Source organism: Dreissena polymorpha, chromosome 1 (genome assembly GCF_020536995.1).
Source record: "Dreissena polymorpha isolate Duluth1 chromosome 1, UMN_Dpol_1.0, whole genome shotgun sequence".
Classification (NCBI taxonomy): Eukaryota; Metazoa; Mollusca; class Bivalvia; order Myida; family Dreissenidae; genus Dreissena; species Dreissena polymorpha.
Window position 1 is genome coordinate 22,593,105 of NC_068355.1, and position 19,622 is coordinate 22,612,726.

The following is a 19,622-nucleotide window of genomic DNA, read 5'->3' on the forward strand; positions in this document are numbered from 1 at the left end:
TTCACACTACCAGTGATTGATACGGTAGGTTGTCTAACATGCGCAAATTAACTGGATTAGCCGTAAACCGATCAAACATTCCGGCATATACGCCTTCAATAATAGATGTTTAAGTAAATGTGGTTACACCGAAACCAAACGATACCAAACAGTCATCCCAGCTAATGTGCCTTCAATAATAGATATTCAAATGAATGTAGTTATACTAGACCCAAATGATAACAAAACAAAAAATCATATATATAAACTATACATTTGTCACTGAAAACAAATTTAAGGATGAGTAAATCGAAATGGTTTTGTTTCTTTTTCCAGGTTTTTTTCTGCGTGCAACTTTTCTTCCTTTTTTTTCTTGCATTTCTCTGCATTTTTTGCAAGAAATGTATATGAGGATTACACGAATATATAACTACCAATTGTACTTTTGTTCATTACATGCTATATTCTATTGTAGTATGTATTGGTACTGTAATGATATATTAACAAATAGTATGAATCCGTGTATGTTTATATGAATTTCTGAATAAAAGGATTTAAAAAATCATCCCGGCAAATGTTGCCTCAACAATAAATAATCCCGCCTTTGTGGTTATTCCGGAACAAAATGTGAACCGGGAGTCATCGCGGTACAAGAGTCCTCAATAATAGATATTCACATCAATGCGCTTATATTAACCAAACGAAAACCCCAAAAGGACGCCTGGCCGTTAAATTGATTTTTTTATTGTCCTTCTGTTTTGGCAGCCGCCGAGTTTTGTATCCGGGATCCCCGGAAGTTCCCCTAACGTCTCTGACTCCACTGTCACACAGATGTTACTCGGGAAGTTTACAACTACCGACCCGGATACGGCGTGTTCTGTGACGTCACCATCCGCAACCATGTATGAGATCAGAAATGTGACGTCACCGGTGAATGTTTCTCAACCAGGTGAATAATCATTAGAAACATTAGTGCTCCGTGTTTTGCATGTGAGCTTTTTTCTCTTTTTTTGCACAACTAAAATGATAAGAATAAAGTTTCCTCGTAGCGGAGTATGAAGAATGTCGGTCTGCTCACGAACAATCTCAAATCCCAGATAAACAGATAATCACTTGATAGTAAAAGTTACGACGTTCATAATCCCAGCTATAACAGAGGGGGTAATCACTTGATAGTAAAAGTGGCGACGTTCATAATCCCAGCTATAACAGAGGGAGTAATCACTTGATAGTAAAAGTGGCGACGTTCATAATCCCAGCTATAACAGAGGGGGTAATCACTTGATAGTAAAAGTGGCGACGTACTTGTCGAGACACTTATTTTTTGCCGCTATGGACTTCGCCATCTTGACTATCACGCGATTTTCCCCTTTGATAAAAATACGCACATATTTTTATGCAAACTCAGGATTGAGTCGTACTAGCAACTCAAAAAAGCTTTTATGAACACCAATAATTAATAAATAAATAACTAAATAAATAAATAAAATAAAATGAATGAATAAATAATACATCAATTAAGAAAAAGTTGAGTCAGATCATTGGCTTAAGTATGCTCAAGTATATTCCTGATACTAAGCTATTATAAATTTACAAAACTCTTGCTTATTGGGAGCCATTTACTATTTACGAAAGTATCGCTGTTGAAAGTTGATAAAGTCTAGTAGTGTTGTTAAGCGGTCACTTCATTGTGCTTTTTTGGGACGTGAGTACGTTACCAAATAGAAGCGCCAAAAAGGTTTCGATAGGGAGAATAAGTGAATTTTTGTCTGACAAAACAACTAGGCATGTGCTTAAAGTATTGTCCTATTTTTTAGATGCATTAATCGCCCCTGATTAGCCTGTCTAGTCTAAAAGGGCTAATCCGGAACGACGATTTCCTCTTTAATGGAAGTCAGAATAGTTATATCACTTTAAGGTTGCTAATACTCTGTGCATGAATTGAATATAATACCAGTATTATTTGTTTTTAATATGATACTGTAATTGAAACAATTAAACGCTTCGATCTTTGAAAATCTTCGTTTTTCATAAGCTATTGAAAGTATGTGTGACAAGTGTGATTATTTGTAATTTTTTTAATGTCTCTTTTTTCGATGAAATACTCTCGTTATGCGCACAAGCAAATGATTTTTTGTGCTGTTTAATTCCTAGAATTTGAAGTCAGGATCTCTAGCACCGTGACTGAAGCTGCCATCGACTTCAACGACCAGGCCGTGCCGTTGACGTTAACGATACGGTGTACTGACGGCAACCCCGTCAACGTCATCACCGGGACTTTCAACGTCAATATCGTTGATGAGGTACGTCTGTAGGATACCGGAATCGTGGTTGACCTTAAAAATAACTTTTCATTCAAAGTTTGGTTAAATGACGGTTTTCAAAATAATTGTTATAGATTCTAAGAAGAATTTTACTATATGTTTAAAGGAGATATTGTTTCATTTATGGCTATTCATCACGCGTAAATTAAAAAATAATAACAGATTTTGTAACGCTTTTTTTTCTCGAGAATGCGCAAAAACTTATCAAAAAAGCGGTTTTCTTCTCATATTTTCTTCAGCAAGCCTAACAAAGTGGTAACGCTTCATCTTTTGCTTCCAGAGGTCTCTTTATTTAATCTCGGGGAAAGCAATACACGGTTATAAACCATTTTGCAATTGTAAATGAAATTTATTTTAAAATCCATTTCCTCGTAGGACCCAGTTCTAACGTCGTTTCCTACGACGTCATATCAGTTCCTAGAAGACACTTCCGTCTCCGCTCTGGAGCTAAACTCATTCAGCCTTAAAGATTCTGATGACGTCATATCTGCTTGATGTCATCTGTCAAATCTGAAAATCAACGTCAAAGGTCAAACGTTATAAAAATATAAATATATAGTAAATAAATAAATAAATAAATAAATAAATAAATAAATAAAAGTAAATTAATAAAAAGATATAAAGATTCGCAAACAATCGATGAATGTTTTTTATTTGTTTGTTTTTTTCCAGCAATCTTCGTTTGAACACTGCAAAAGAAATTAAACAAGATGGTGTCACTACCCTGCGGGTGTTTGCTTTTTTCAACATTCAGTGTCGGTCTTATTTCGTTAAAGCAGGCATGAAAACGTGATACAATTTATATGAACAATCGCTTGTTTTTTTTCCCTTCTTTTAGCGTTTCGGATTTGGTACAAGGGACGCCCGCGAGCGTCCTTGAACTATGACGTCACGCCCGTTCATAACATCGGGATTATTTGCGACGACGGTAAAGTCTTTGGCGCGAGTTATTATTACGCAGTGGATCTGGAAAACAACGTAAGTAATCCAAGACGAAGAACAGCCCAACTGTATGTCTGTCATGGATTATACTTGGTATACTAACAAAGAGGAAATTACGCCCCTCCCATTTTCCACCATTGGTCAAAGGTAATTTCACTGTAACTTAAAATAAAACAAAGCCTAATAGTGTTTTTATAAATTAAAAAAGTACGACAGGAATTATCGAGTAAAGAAAACGTCGCGCTATATGCATGTCGGTTAATCTGTATCCAACCATATTCATCTGCCATATTCAACCGTCATGTTAAATGTTCAGTATTACTGTCTCCTCACAAATATCATAATTACACAACAATATTCGAATCTGAAACAATTTATTTTAATCTTGTCAATTTCCCAAAACGTAAAAAGGTCCCTTTAAACCCCGTTTTCTAATCGAACCAGCTCATTTCATTAAATGTGTCTTGTTCTGAGAAAATCGGGCTTAATCAAGTTAATGCATGTGCGTAAAGTGTCGTCACAGATTGGCCTGTGCAGTCCGCACAGGCTAATCAGGGACGACACTTTCCGCCTTTACTGGATTTTTGAGTAGAAACTGCAGAAAGTAGCCTTTGCGGACTGCACAGGCTAATCTTGGACGACACTTTACGCACATGATTTAAGCCCAGTTTTCTCAGAACAAGACTCAAATAATTAGTGTCTGTTTCTCTTTCAGCCTCCGGTGTTTGTTAACCTTCCTGCGGTTACTTTACGTCAATAGCGGAGTCAGTGACGTCTAAAACATTGCTATATTCTCTCACAGTATCGGACCTAGGCGGTTTGTGTAACATTGTGATTTTTAATTTCACAAACCATTTGCCTGATGTGGAAATATAGATCTATTAATTGTCGAAATATGCAATATGCTATAAACTCGGGTTTATTTAAGAATTTTAATAATTGCTTGGATAAAACTATTAATATATGTATGATTAAGTCATTGTTTACACGACGCCACAGCTTGTGGTTTAGGGTTTCTCAACCTCCACGCAGAGATTTGACTGGAACAATCATAGCTGGTTCAAACCCTTGCCTTCATAACCGACCACGTGATGAAAGCCTAGCCACGTGGTACAATAGTTTTACCGTTGTTATATTTACTTTTTTTAATTAAGGCAATTTTTTTTTATTAACCTAAACTTAAACACTATTTTCAAAATATAAATAAAAATAATATAATTTTTCATAGTATAATATTTAAAAAAAAATCCTACCAAATCTGGTAGGATTTTCTTGTTATGTCAGAGATGGCATGTTAGAGCAAGGAACCACAACTCTGCGTGGAGATTGAGTGTTTCTATTCCTCTTTGAATATACGTATCTTTATTCAATCTTAAAGGGAACTTTTCGCAGTTTGGCAAATTAACAAAATTAAAAAAAAATTGTTTCAGATTCGCAAATTTTCGGTTTATTTATGATATTTGTGAGGAAACAGTATTACTGAACATTTGCCATGGTCTAATATAGCCATTATATGCATCTTTTGACGATTTAAAAAACTAAAAATTATAAAGCGCGAAACGATTGAATAATTTGTTGTTGTCGTTTAAATTTGTGAAACTACGAATATTGCTTATATAACGTATAAAATACGCATGTAATGTATGCTTGGCAGGATAGGTAAGTTTGCTAATACGTTTTTACTTCAGGAATTCGGGGGTCACTGGTTCGAGCCCTGCTGCGTGCTACTTTTTTGTTTAATCCTTTTTTAATTTTTATTTTTGATTTTTTACTGGAGCTTTTAAAATTTCATGTTTACATTTATCAATATAAAGTATTTGATTACAAACTTCAAAACATGCCAAAATCTGTGAAAAGGCCCCTTTACCACTACACACATTTTATCAAAATGAGTATCGTATTTTTACATATAATTATTAGTCGCCCGCATGGTCCATTTTGCCCCGCATTAATTTTTAAAGCAGAGTTTTTATTTCTATTCGTTTCATTTTGGTAAACCCTACATATTTTACGACACATACTGTTTATTGTTCTTTAAACTGTTATTAATGCAAAATGACACCATCTAATGAGCTGTATGCGCTTGGTAGATGATCAGCAAATACTTACACAATGACTTTTGTTATTTTGCACCTTACGCTCACCTCTAATATCGCAAATTAAATACCACTGTACTTGTATTGCGCTCGATCGCTCACAAGTTTCGGAAGACTATTCCTTCGATCAATTGCTCAATGTATTGTTACTAAACCCAATGCGTTCTATGTTTTTAGCAAAAGTGTGATATTTTTATTTTTTTAATTACACTTTCTTCGAATTGTTTTCGTCAAATTAAGTTGTATCAAAATGTTGTTTATGTGTAAAAAGATAATTGCGTCAATAGAAAATCACACTTTGTCAACAAAACGTAACGCTACGAAGGTGAATTTCTTCTTTTTTTGTACTCAAAGGGTAAAACTATGTCGTTTTAATATAAAAGATTACGTCTAAGATCTTCTTTATGTTTATTTCAAGTTCCACCATGTTACTTGAGCGATACTGCGTTTGCCGCGGGCATTCAACCCTTAGAGCAAAGTACTGTGACACCGCAAAATACTCGTACGTGACGTCACCATTTACGTCATTGATATATATATATATATATATAGGGTATTTGTTGGATTTGGGAAATATCGATTTTAATTCACGAGTGATCAATAAAAATATTGTTTTCTATGATCATGAGTGAATAAAAATCAATTTTCACAGAATGCAACGAATTTTCTTTTTACTTTATGCAATTTACAAATTATTATATTTGAAAAATAACACACACGCTATTTGTAAAAAAAAAAGTTCCGGTAAAACAATATAAATGTCACTTTAATGATAGCGTGTGTTGATCTTATCACTTTAATCATAAGGGATAGAAACGATGCATTATTTGTGTGTGTGTATGTTTATTTTGTGTACCGGAAGTTTGTGCATATTTTATAACTTACGAGAGTACTTAAGAGTACCCGGGGTACTTTTAAGTAGGACATGAGCCGACAACGACCAATTTAGCAGTATTTGCATCTCCATGCAGAGTACCTGGTGTACGCCCATAAACCGGGCGGATTCGATTTCAAAAGTTCCGGAGCCGTGAACGCCGAGAACACGTGCGGCGACTCCGTGTCCACCGTCAGAGAGACGCTGATTGTGAACATCATCAATACGGTACGTCAAGGGCCTCTTTTTCATCGCTCTAGAGAAACAGAAGTGTGCATGTTAAAGCCTTTTAAAGTTTGTCATATGCTAGGTTTAAGTTCTAAGTAAGGTGAGATGTTAATTGCATTCTCATTGGTGAATATTTTAACTAAGATGTAGCTATATTGCAAGGAAGTAATGTTTGTCAATAAATGCTATTTAATAAATGTTTCTATGAATTGAACGCGGTTGCACTATTCGTAAATAATAATTATTCAAATAAAAATTATCGACCAGAACCAACTCATATCTTTTATATGTATCTCGCTCTGGGAAAACGGGGTCATCTCTGAACGAAAATCCACCTTATGAAGAAAGTTTCGTCACAGATTAGCCTGTGCGGACTGCACATGCGTATCTGGGATGACGTTTTACAATTTTTCCGTAGGCACCGGTGATTACTAATCCTGGGGGCTCTAGCGACGTCGCCGAGGACGTCAGCGGAACGTTGACGTTCAAGACGTTGGATTTTGTTACTTTCGATAAATCTGATGCCACCTGCTCATTGACGAGCGCTGACGGAGGACCATTCGCCGTCACTGGTTAGTTCATGATCTCTCGTATTAGTGTAGAATCATTATTTCTTGTAGGGTATTAATTTTCTTTGATTTCTTGGGTCGATCGATTTACGAATTTAACACAAACACATTTGAAAATAAACGACGCGTTTTCCTCATGCGTTTCCCAAATTCATTATTCCATGAATTGCGCTTTTATGGTATTTATTTGTTTTGTTAAAAGGAAGCCTCTTTATCAAAAATCCAGTTAAGGTGGACAGTGTCGTCCCTGATAAGCCTGTGGGAACTGCATAGGCTGATCTGAGATGACGCTCTAGCACGTGCATTAAGTCCAGTTTTCGCAGAATGAGACGTATATAAGCTCACGCACAGACGTCTTTCAGGCAACCAAATCGTAAAGACGGCTAGAGCTCTGGACTTTGAGACAAAGGCAACGTATAATCTTGACGTCACGTGCACTGACGACCTTCTTCAAACCACGGATACTTACGTCGTCAAAGTCCAAAACGTCGTGAGTAACGTTAATATTAACGTATTGAGTAACGTTGATATTTACGTGTTGAGTAAATCTTGATATTTACGTCGTGAGTAGCGTTGATATTTACGTCGTGAATAACGTTGATATTTACGTCGTAAGAAACGTTGATATTTACGTCGCGATTAACGTTGATTTGTACATCCTCACGAGAGCGTTTTTCTGATAAAATTGGTTTTAATGCATGCGTATTAAGTGTCGTTCAAGATTAGACAGTGCCTGTGCACGAAACGACACTTCAAGCAAATACATTTACCCATTTATGCCTAGTGGACTCTCCCATCCTTCTAAATTGGATCAATTTATTTCCAAAAATAGGGATGTCGAGTATATTTATTTCTATATTTAGAATATTTCTTACAGAAATTCCTTTAAGCAAACAGCGCCGACCCAGATGAGACGCCGCATCAAGCGGCGTCTCATCTGGGTCTACGCTGTTTGCCAATGCCTTTTTAAAGACTCTAGGCATAAATGGGTTTAGTCAAGTTCCAAACGAAACCCATTGTATACTGTATCATTTAAGGGTCCAAAGATAACGAGTTTGCCGACGGCGTCTACTCTGGACGAGTGGCAGACTGCGGAAAAGCTACTCACGACGTTGACGTAAGCGGAGGACGCGGCTGACTGCGTTTAAACGTCACCGACGTATAACGAGTTTAACGTCAAATACGAGCTCGCCACAAAAGTTTTAAAACAGTATATACCTATTTATTTTGGCTCTACTGCATAAAACACCTCAGGCTTAATTAAACGCTATTGAGTTTGTTTTCTGCGTCTCTGAGACTGGGGATCAAAAGAAAGCTTCCGCAGTGGTATTCGAACCCATGACCTCTCAGTCGCTAAGCGGACACAATATCCATTACGCCACGTCCATCTATACATACAGGATAGGCTTACATTTTTCTTCTATCTTTAGAAACATTGATGATCATAATTTCAGTATAAACAGTATTTTTATGTCGTCAGTTTACGTTTTAAGTATTACCTTTCAGTAATTATCATATTCTTACATCTAGTGACGTCATTCAAGTTCTACTTATTTAAACAACTTCTTTATGACGCCATATCCACTATTTTCAGTATGTATAATATTAAAATCGCCAAAAGACAAAATTGAAGTATATTTATAGAACAGAATAGGACAGTTTATTTGATGTAAGCATCAGTAACTTGCATGTACAAACACAAACATGCGTTTGCAGATAATACAAAACATACATTCGTCTTGAGAATGTCCCATATTTATGACGTCTTTACGACTGCACGATTTCTTTCAGTATGGGTGATCTACTACGTCAGCGAGGCGGTTGCGGGGCGGTCGCTTAGCTACGACACGAACCCCTTTTACAACCTGCACATTGAGTACAGCGACGCCGCGGGGGTCAAAGGGGCGGAGAAGATTTTCACCGTCCATATTAACGATAACAAAGCACCGACGAGCGACAACCTTAGCAGTAAGCCGAACAACATATGCTTGATTAAGGACGCCTTGCGAGAATTCTTCAGCGTTATTTAGATACTTTAAAAATAAATTCTAGTATTACTTATATAGTATTGTATCAACTTTGATCCATCTTTGTATTGCGCATTATGTCTTTTTGTTTGCCAAACGACGTTACTTTACTGTATTACGTTGACGTCACTTCTTGTGTTTATGCTTCGAATCATACTACTGATGACAGCTATGGCCGAAACATGATTTATGTTTAAGATATCAAAAAAAAAAACGTGTTTGTTAAAATTAAAACGTGTTTATGAAATTTATTGATTTAATATAATTCCTTTAGTCTCCCAATATAACGTCTTACGGTTTGTTTTAATTAAAATCGTTTAAACAGCTTTGTGTGCCTTATACGATATGGTAATCACGTGACAAAAAAGATGGTGACGTCCATGCCGAGACAGGTATTTTTCGCCGTTTTATACGCTTTAATACTTGTATTAAGGTTCATGGGGGGGATAAAATTCATTAAAAATTCGCTTTGGTTTTTCTTCATTCAATGTCGTACAATATGGTCAAACGATATATCATTTTAAAGCTAAAGACGGATAGAATAACATAAACACATTTTTGACATTCAATATTTGTGTTCTTTATTCATATTTTGGTTTAAAACCAATACATTTTTACACTAATTTACAAAATCTCAATCTAAAGTTAGGAAGGATATGCACTACCTTAAGTTGAATAAATACAAAGCTATATACATATACAAGGTCAAGTTAGCAACATTTCAATGAAAATTATTGTCATAAAACAACAAATGAGTTTTAATTCAACTGCCTATTTTGGATAAATTTCCTAAACAAAGTTCTAAAAATAACTAAAACGTAACTACTTTTTAAAAATCCAGGTATGGTGGATAATAAGAGTCACAATTCTTTTTCAAAGGCTTAACAATTGTGTTATTTACCTCTCAACCAAATTGCAAATTTAAACCATCTCAAATTGAAATAGATTGCAGACGACATATAAAATTGTAAAGGCATATAAAGAAATTGGCAAACCGATTGATTTTATATTTCGATTCCTTCTACCCATTTTGAAAGCGTGGCACTCGCTGTGCTCCGTAGAAAAACGTGCAAAACAAATCGGTCGAAACCACGTGCAGTGGTGAGAAAACCGGGTATGTGTATACACATACCTGAGAAAACATAAACTTATTTTGACAGTTGGTTCGCAACTAGTAAAACAACTATTAACATTAATCAGCAAGAGATCGCACTCAATAACAGAAATGACCACGTAAAGATATCATCACTTACCCTATTTCAAATATTTTCCAGCTGAAAATTGTCCCCCACATGTCGTTTTTAGTTTATTTGTATTGTTTTTCTGGAGCCGAAGTGCATCTCACAGAATATCCATCTAACTTCCGTTGTTTTCACTTTCGTTATTAAAAACTTTTTTTAAAAGAATTATTTATCCTTTTAGATTGTTAAAGCGATGTGTTATTATATATTATCAATAGAATAGTATACCGTAATGAATTTAACGGAGTTACGTATCGATCTTTCTGTCAGTCTGTAAGCGTATTATTTTATGCGCAATAATATAAGTATGGTGATTCGACAACAATTGTAAACATTGGTGAAATGCTTCTTACATAGTTATTCTTTTGAGTGTTTATGAGGTCTGATCGTGCAGTTTGCAAACATCAACGGAAAGATTACAATCCAATGCATTTGTCATCGTCAACCGTTTGGAATGTCAATTTGGCGATGAGTGAGTTTTTAGCATGTTTCTTTCTATTTTATGAATTTACAAATGGCTGCCCCCATGGTGATGAAATGACATGTGTTCCAGTTTTGATATTTCTAGATATGTAATCTTTTTTTACTATTTAAGCGTAACTTGCCCTCGTCAATGTCGATATTATTCACTAGTTATATAATTTTCCGCCGAAATACGTGGAATAAACATGATTCAGATTTTTGAAAATAATGTATATTTTAGTGTTAAAATCGCTTTGTATTTTGATTGATTTTGTGGATGGTATGATACGTTGATGTACAAAATTGGTAGCAGTTTGAAGGAAAAACATCATTTAAAGCATATATGTATACATTTTCAGTGTGGCACTCTTCCTTTAGTCAAATTTGAGTTCAAGGCTTGGGGTCCCACATTTTTCAAAATGAAGCCTCTACATGAACCTTAATTGTTTAAATGCCGCTCACTATCCTACCATATCAGCAAGAGGGCAGGAGCTGTAATTTTGTGACACGCTAAGACATTTCACAGCGTAAAGTCGATGTATAGCGCGAATATTAATACGTTATTCACGCTTATCCATTTATGGAAAGTGAGGGACATTTTAACAATTAACAAACGTAATAAATGGTATACTACGGAATCCGGATAATGCCATCCACTAGTATAATCTCGCCCTTCTTTCAGCAAAGGCGACACTAGACACACAAAGTGATACACGATATTTTGCGCGACAGTCTCTGTGACGCACGATATATTTAACACGATATATCGCGTTTGTGTAGGTAGTCCAAAAGGCAATATATCGTGTTAAATATATCGTGCGTCGCCGCGACTGTCGCGAAAAATATCGTACGTTGCCGCGACTGGCGCGAAAAATATGGTGCGTTGCCGAGAGTCAGACTGTCGCGACAAAATATCGTGCGTCGCCGCGACTGTCGCGAAAAATATCGTGATTCGCTTCGTGTGTCGTGTTCAAAGGGCGACACTAGACACACGAAGCAATACACGATAGTTTGCGCGGCAGTCGCGGCGACGCACAATATTTGTACTGTTCAAAGGATTCCGTAGTATACGACATCGTAAACTACATGTCAAGGCATGAACGTCGCCATCATGTTTGTCACGTGATTATCCCATCTGCCTATATGACTAACATTTTATATTTGTGCAAGCAAAAGATGTTAGAATTTCTTATAACAAATTCTTTCTGAAATGTTCCATATCAAACACATAAGATTTACCCAATGAGCTTTTTTTTATTTTTACCATGAGATTTCCTGTTTTACATAGTTTTACAGACATTGTATTTAATTATCCTCGCTCTAGGAGAACGTGTCTCAATGCATGTGCGTTTAGTGCTTTCCCGGAAAAGCCTGTGCAGTCCGCACAGCTTTATAAGGGACGACACTTTGCGCTGGCACCGGATTTGAAGTTCTTTAAACGAAAAACACAATAACAGCGGAAAGTGTCGTCCTTGATTAGCCTGTTCGGAGGACTAGTTTTATAGAATCAACCTTATTTTGGATCACGATGCCATTGAGTTGCTTTAAGAATCTTCAAACTGTTTTATTGAGTCTTCAAACGATTTTACCTGTCGTCATAGGGTTGCCTATTACAAAACTTAGCCTCGTCGCAAAAGACTTCAGCGCTACCGACACCGTGTTTACCGCTACCGGAAGTGACGTGGAAAACGATAACGTCATCTACAGTATGCTGTCCTGTACCCCGAATGCAACTTGCCCATTCATCATGTCTCCGAGTAGGTTGTTCAGTAAGCATTTTACGCGGAGTGAATCATTTACGCGGTAACGAAGTGTATAAAGATTTCCGCCCTGTTATGGAAACGCCCCATAGTTGATCTAAGAGTGTGCTTTAGATTTAATAACCATAATAAGTGGTTCGATTCAAAAATTAGCTTTTGGGGAATACGAGTTAACATAAATGCACTGAATAATGTATCACAAAAAGCCATTCACTGTAAAAGTATTTTATTTTATTTTTTTTTAATGATTCCGTGGGTTGACCAATTTATTTTCGTCAGCACACAATTTCGTCATAAAAATGACTATTTCGTTAGCACATAAATTCTGTATTTTTTGAATTTGAAAAAATGCGTTCAACACAGCGACGCAATTTAAATTGTTTTCCCCAAATCCAAAATCTACGATGTAAAGTGTCCATAAAAAGGTAATTTATTGAAGTATACACGAATTATCAATTACAACGGCGGTACTCTATAGTCTCCGCCTATTGAATTTGCTTAAATTTCTTTCTTTACTTTTTTGTGGTTCGGTCAAATTTGAAAATGTATTGTACTAATATTTATTATATTGCGTACAACTATCTTCATTTTCATATCTTAAAAACAGATGGTATTTGCCGCATAAATCTTCAAATAATTAATGATAGCTTGTGTACAAGAATAATCTATTGCGCAATTCTAGATGGAACCATAGTAACGAACGCGGATCTTCATTCGTACCCTTACAACTCGTTCCAACTCTCGGTTGTGGCAACAGACAAGTATAACAAGAAAACGACTCCGTACACCGTCATTGTAGAAATAACTGGTAAGTACATTGAGACAACTAGGTAAGTGTTGGATAAATTAATTTAGCGAGGATAACAAAACCGAAACCACAAACATTGGCGACGTAAATGCTAACGTATCCGTTTTAGACACAGTTACCGGATATATTCTAGTTTTGTCAATGTTTCTCTGCCTTTGAAAAAAAAACAGATGGAAAAATAAAACCAAAACACGAACACCCACAACTGACGAAAGGAAACAAATCAAATCGACGACAATATTTGTACTTGTGTTCGCTGTTTATGTCATGGTATTAAATTTTGTCAATGCATGTGAAATGTACCATTTAATGTCGAGATTCGTCTTATAGCTACGAATCGCTCCGACCGGTTTCGCATTAAAATATTTCTTTCTGTCATTGTTTGCCTTTCCACCTTGATTATTGGAGGGGAGGTTATTGTGATTAAGTAACAAGGAATGAGTTTGAAATCATGATTGATAAAGCGCTTGATTTAAACAAGAACGTCATCATGCTTGGGGACATAAATGAAGACCAATTTAAACACAATGCTTGCCTCTCTCAATCAGTATCCCTGTATAACATGCACAACGTTATCACTCAAGCGACAAGGGTCACCGCAAATACTGCTACACTAATTGATCCGATATTAGTCTCGGATACCATTTCATGCTTGAACAGTGAAGTAATAGTTATCCCTCAAACTGTTAGTGACCATCATGCTTCTACCATTCATGTTACAATTCCTTTAATAAACAGCAAACCGATTCAACGAAACATTTGGTTGTATAAATATGCCGATTTCGATCGACTAAACAATCTTATTACATGTACAAATGGGAATTTATCCATGATTCTAATGTAAATGAAGCAACTGTTATGTTTACGAACAAACTTATCGAACTTATAAAACTTTGCATTCCAAATAAACTTGTCACAGTGCGCCCTCATGACAAACCATGGTATGATTCTTCTATTAGAACAATGGCTCGTAAACGAGATAGACAAAAACACATATCCATAGACAATCCTACTTCTTCTAACTGGAATAAATATAAACAACTTCGAAATAAGGTTATTAACATGATAAAATATTCGGAAGAATAGTTTTATTCTAACCCAGAAACATCTCGTGATGAACCAAATACTTCAAATCCAAAAAATATTGGAAAACACTAAAGCAACTAATAAAAACAAATTCTCACCCGAATTCGATACCACCTTTACAGTCAACGGACTCTGACGGCAATCTTATCGTACATTTGTCAGATACTGACAAGTCAAACTGTTTTAACAGATACTTTGCCTCCATTGCGTCGTTGAATGACTCAGCCGGTGTTCTTCCACAATTCTCAGATATCTCTAACGCAAAATTATATAACCTGCCCATATCAGAATCGGAAATTATAGATGTTATTAAATGCTTAAAAACCAATAAAGCCGTCGGTTGTGACCTTATAAGTCATATTGTCATTAAGAAAACGTGTAATTCTATTGCTTAGCCTTTTTGTATCCTCTTTAACAAATCACTAAACGAAAGTACATATCCCGCCCAATGGAAAGAAGCGATTGTAATGCCTCTATTTAAAAAGGGGAAACCGAATAATCCTTCCAACTACCGTCCTATCTCATTGTTAAGTTGCGTAGGCAATGTGATGGAGAGGATAGTTTATAAACATTTATAAAACCACCTTCTTGCTAACAAACTTATATACTCCAACCAGTCGGGCTTCTTAAAAGGTCACTCCACGGTCGCTCAATTAATCGACATTTTTGATCGAATAACGAAAGGTATTGATGAAAAGAAACTCACATGCATGGTTTTCTGTGATATTTCTAAAGCGTTCGACCGCGTCTGACACACAGGACTACTCTTCACACTTAAACAAAATGGATTTGATGGTAATTTACTTAATTGGATAAAAAGTTATCTAGGGAGTTGCATTCAAAAAGTCGTGGTTGGTGCATCAATATCTCAAACGTTAGAGCTTAATGCCGGTGTTCCACAGGGATATGTTCTAGGCCCATTATTTTTTCTTGTTTACGTAAACGACATAGTCAAGCACCTTCAATGTACTGCCCGCCTTTTTGCCGATGACACTTCCCTCTAATGTACTACCTCAAATATATATATATAACATTGAAGTTTTTCTGAACCATGACCTACAAGTTATAAGTAACTGGGCAAAACTATGGCTTGTAGATTTTAATCTACATAAAACCATGGCTATGTTGTTTTTATCACACCATGCTGTTCCCCAACCACATGTTTTATTTAAAAATGTACCGGGCAATTTTGTAGAAAATCACAATCATCTCCTACTAGATTTATCATACACAATTCAGGTATTTCAATACATGTATATACCAAAACACTCATATGGTAAACAAATGAACAAATACATTACCACCTGTCAACTTAATGTACGTCTTTAATGCGGACTCGAAATATATAATGATAATTATATAAGCAATAGTAAAGTATGCGTGATTGGTTATTGTCGGCTCAGATACTACTTCAAAGTACCCGGGGTAATTAAAAAATATACTGCAAAGTATGCGGGGTACAGAAAATATCTTAGTATATTATACCAGTTCTAAAAAGTCTTCCGTAGTATGACCGGGTGCGTATTTTCCGTATCCAGGGTACATTGTAGAATACTTCTGAGTACCCGGGGTACTTTTAAGAAGTACCTGAGCCGACAATGACCAATTGAGCGTAAATTATGTGTGGTGTCCCTCGATCGTGCTTAGGCTACTACAAAGTATCCGGTGTATGGAAACTGTACTAAAAGTGCCTTGGAATCTCGCCGAGTGCCTTTAAGCGTATTATCCGTACCTGGGTAACATTGTAGTATACCTAATACTAATAGTACACAGGGTACTTTGAAGTAGTACCTGAGCCGACAATTAACAGTTGAGCATTAATTATGTGAGGTGTCCCGCGATCGTGCTTAGTCTTTCGCTTTCAATAAGCACGCTCACACACAGGGAAATATATGTAAATTTATCAGCTGTATGCGTGTATATGGTACCCAGGGTACTTTAAAGTTTACTACACGGAACCTGGTGTATGGAAAATAGTGTATGGTGCCTTTAAGCGTATAATTCGTACCCGGGAACATGGTAGTTTACCTAAGGGTACATGGGGGTACTTTATAAGTAGTACCTGAGCCGACAGGGACCAATTGATTATGTGTGGTGTCCCTCGATCTTGCTTAGGATTTCGCTTTCTGTAAATCTATTAGCTGTATGTGTTTATATTTCATTATAACAATGCATATTCATTCTTTATTCTTTCTTGTTTTATTTGTTAAGTTTATTTTATGGTGTTTCTTTTTTCAATTACTTTATACTTTGCGTGTGTGTATGTCTGCAATATTTTTCTATGTGTACATGCATATTAAAGTGATCTATTTACGGTTTGGTAAATTGACAAAATTGAAAAAAAGTTGTTTCAGATATTTGAGAGGAAACAGTATTACTGAACATTTGCCATGGCCTAATATAGCCATTATATGCATCTTTTGACGATTTAAAAACCTAAAAATTATAAAGCGTTGCAACGCGAAACGATTGAATAATTTGGAGAGTTCTGTTGTCGTTGAAATTTGTGAAACTACGAAGATTGCTTATATAATGTATAAAATACGCATCTTATGTATGCTTGGCAAGATAGCTCAGTTGGCTAATCGTTTTTACTGCAGGATTCCGGGGGTCACTGGTTCCAGCCCTGCTGCGGGCTACTTTTTTTTTCCTTTTTTAAATTTTATTTTGGATTTTTTACTGGAGCTTTTAAAATTTAATGTTTACATTTATCAATATAAAGCATTTAATGACAAACTTCAAAACATGCCAAAATCTTTGAAAAGGCCCCTTTAAATAATCTAGCCTTATTACCGAAAACAAATATGGAATATGTTCAATAAATATTTTAATTGATGCAGCAAGTCTTTCATAGCATTTCAAACCTCATTCACTTAGTAAAATAGTAAAAGTTACACCAACACCACATTTTATCTTTATTTTAATAACAACTTGTTTACAATGCAAACATACCCGATATTATTCAACTTACTAATGGAACATGACACTTATCCGATTGCAGCGAGAATACAGTCATAAGAATGTGTCCTAATTCAAACTACACTGTTATACACAATACAATTTCAACTGCTACCATAAGACCAGATCGTCAGATTCTACGGTGAAAACAATTTGTGCAGTGTAACCTTTTCTTTTGCTTTGCTCTAATCGATAATTCACATCTTTCGCCATACGATTCGTTATCAAGTTTATGTTTTGAGCATTTCTCAACAAAATACACGCAAATTGATGTCGATTGCAACATATATTGTGTTTGTAACAATGAATTAGGTTGATTGAACTCGATTTTATAGACATTCGTGATACATATTTTTTTTACATTGTTTTTGCCTTTGAACAAAAAGAACTATGAGCTGTACGTATGTACTCATAAACGCTCAGAGCATTCAAGAAGAACTTCAACGAAAAAGCATAAGCTTTCTAAAGCAAAAGGTAAATTTCCGACGTCATTTTATGTAATTAACAGTAAATACTAAATATACGTCTCGTTGTGATTCACATCCATACGGTATTTTTCACACCTATCAGTCTATATGTTATCAGTGGGACGAAACGTCCAATGCCTCCCTACACAAATATCAGAGGCACGAACTGGTAGTGGCACGAATTATCATAGTGTCGTGCTGTGGTAAAAGGTAATGGCCTATAAGTAAATATATCGTAAACAAACCATATGAATTAATTATTTAAAGGCTTTACCGAACATTCCACGCAGAATGGAGTTTTGTGTTCGTTCCTCGGAAATAAACAAACGTAATATTCCCGCGATGTTTACTGTGTCAATGTTTTATGTGGTCGTGAAAATAGCGTTTTTAACAATTCGTTACTCTGCATTTGGAACCAAAATGTTTTTTTAAACAAAGTCCTTTCTTCAAGTCAGTAACAGCATCGTTGATATGTCTGGTTGCGATGAATCAAAAATTTTATTGAAAACAAATCATTGAAAATAACTGTGCCTAACAATATCAGTTTCCGCATATTAACATAAATGTACACAATTAGAGGCAAAATTTGCTTCCTTCATATATGTTAGGGTTATGACTGCAAAACGACAAGGGCTCATATCCGCGGAAAGAGTTTTTATTGAACGTACGGGTTTTATAACAATCTGAACACTTCGGACAGTGGGCTTCACATCGCCGGTATGGCGGAATTGTCCGAGGATTCCCGATTGGGTTTTTAATAAACTATTGCACAATGGTAACGAATATTGACATAGAAAAAAATATCATATTAAATTATGTTCATACTGAACATTTTCTTCAACTTCATGATGTATTGATGAATGTGCGAAGGTTTTTCTGGTCAAACAATAAAATACGGAAAGGGTCGAACACAACGGAAATGTAATTCTGTCATTTTCCTTAAAAAGTATAATGTCCCTTACCGTGGTGTTAATTAAGGGCCACGTGTCAAATTGCAAGTATATATATCGGATTATAATCGATAATCAGGATAAATATACAGATAATTCAATAAAGATAAAGTCAATATAGGTACAGTATACGTGTTTGTTCATTGGAGTATCGCATGTTATAAAATAGTAATTATTTCATAATTTTCTTCACATGCTTCAAAGTCATTTCGTCACACTTATGACGTCATTTTGTGTTTTGAAATGTATTGATGCATGCCACGAGAGAAAGGGTAACTTTTCAGCGAAAGGGGAACAGCTGTTGATTATTGTCTTGAAAAAGGGGTATAAAAGAAACATTCACTCGTGATCATAGAACAATAATATTTTCACTTATAGCTGCGCCATTCTTGAAAATATATTGTATATGATCTCTCGTGAAATAACAAACGATCTTACACTGACATGAACAAATATCCTCTATTTAATCTTTTTGCATAACACGTCGTTTCTGTTCGTTAATTTTCCTTTTTTAAAAACAACAAAAGCATTGGTGTATCGTTTCATCATTATATTCGATTTTGGGGTACAATGAGGTAATAATATACATTTCAACAGATAATTATATTGCATATAAGTTAAATGTTGATTTCATATCAATAATTAAAATTAAAATTAAACCACCAAAAGCCCCTGTATTTTTAAATTGTTCAGAAGAGTGATGACATATAGAAAAAAATCACAAATGCAAGAAGGGGCGGGTCTAACAAAGTGTTATGGGTTACATAACCCAACTGTTCGAAATAAATATGGTAAAAATGTACAACTATTAGAAGTATACATGGTAAAACTGTTTAATAACAGTATATTAA

At 35.5% G+C, this 19,622-nt stretch overlaps 3 long non-coding RNA genes across 3 annotated transcripts; 2 read left to right on the forward strand and 1 right to left on the reverse strand.

Annotated features, from left to right (window-relative positions):
- Window positions 1-883: 883 nt before the first annotated feature.
- On the forward strand, window positions 884-3,239 carry LOC127874172 (uncharacterized). Its single transcript, XR_008046681.1, has 4 exons — window positions 884-928; window positions 2,134-2,282; window positions 2,679-2,832; window positions 3,142-3,239. It is a non-coding gene; the product is annotated as an uncharacterized LOC127874172 (long non-coding RNA).
- On the reverse strand, window positions 1,987-18,172 carry LOC127874164 (uncharacterized). Its single transcript, XR_008046675.1, has 3 exons — window positions 18,096-18,172; window positions 6,318-6,471; window positions 1,987-2,813 (listed from the first exon to the last, which is right to left on the reverse strand). It is a non-coding gene; the product is annotated as an uncharacterized LOC127874164 (long non-coding RNA).
- On the forward strand, window positions 3,270-9,277 carry LOC127874160 (uncharacterized). Its single transcript, XR_008046671.1, has 8 exons — window positions 3,270-3,392; window positions 3,961-4,062; window positions 5,760-5,843; window positions 6,313-6,443; window positions 6,862-7,015; window positions 7,375-7,502; window positions 8,050-8,222; window positions 8,804-9,277. It is a non-coding gene; the product is annotated as an uncharacterized LOC127874160 (long non-coding RNA).
- Window positions 18,173-19,622: the final 1,450 nt, after the last annotated feature.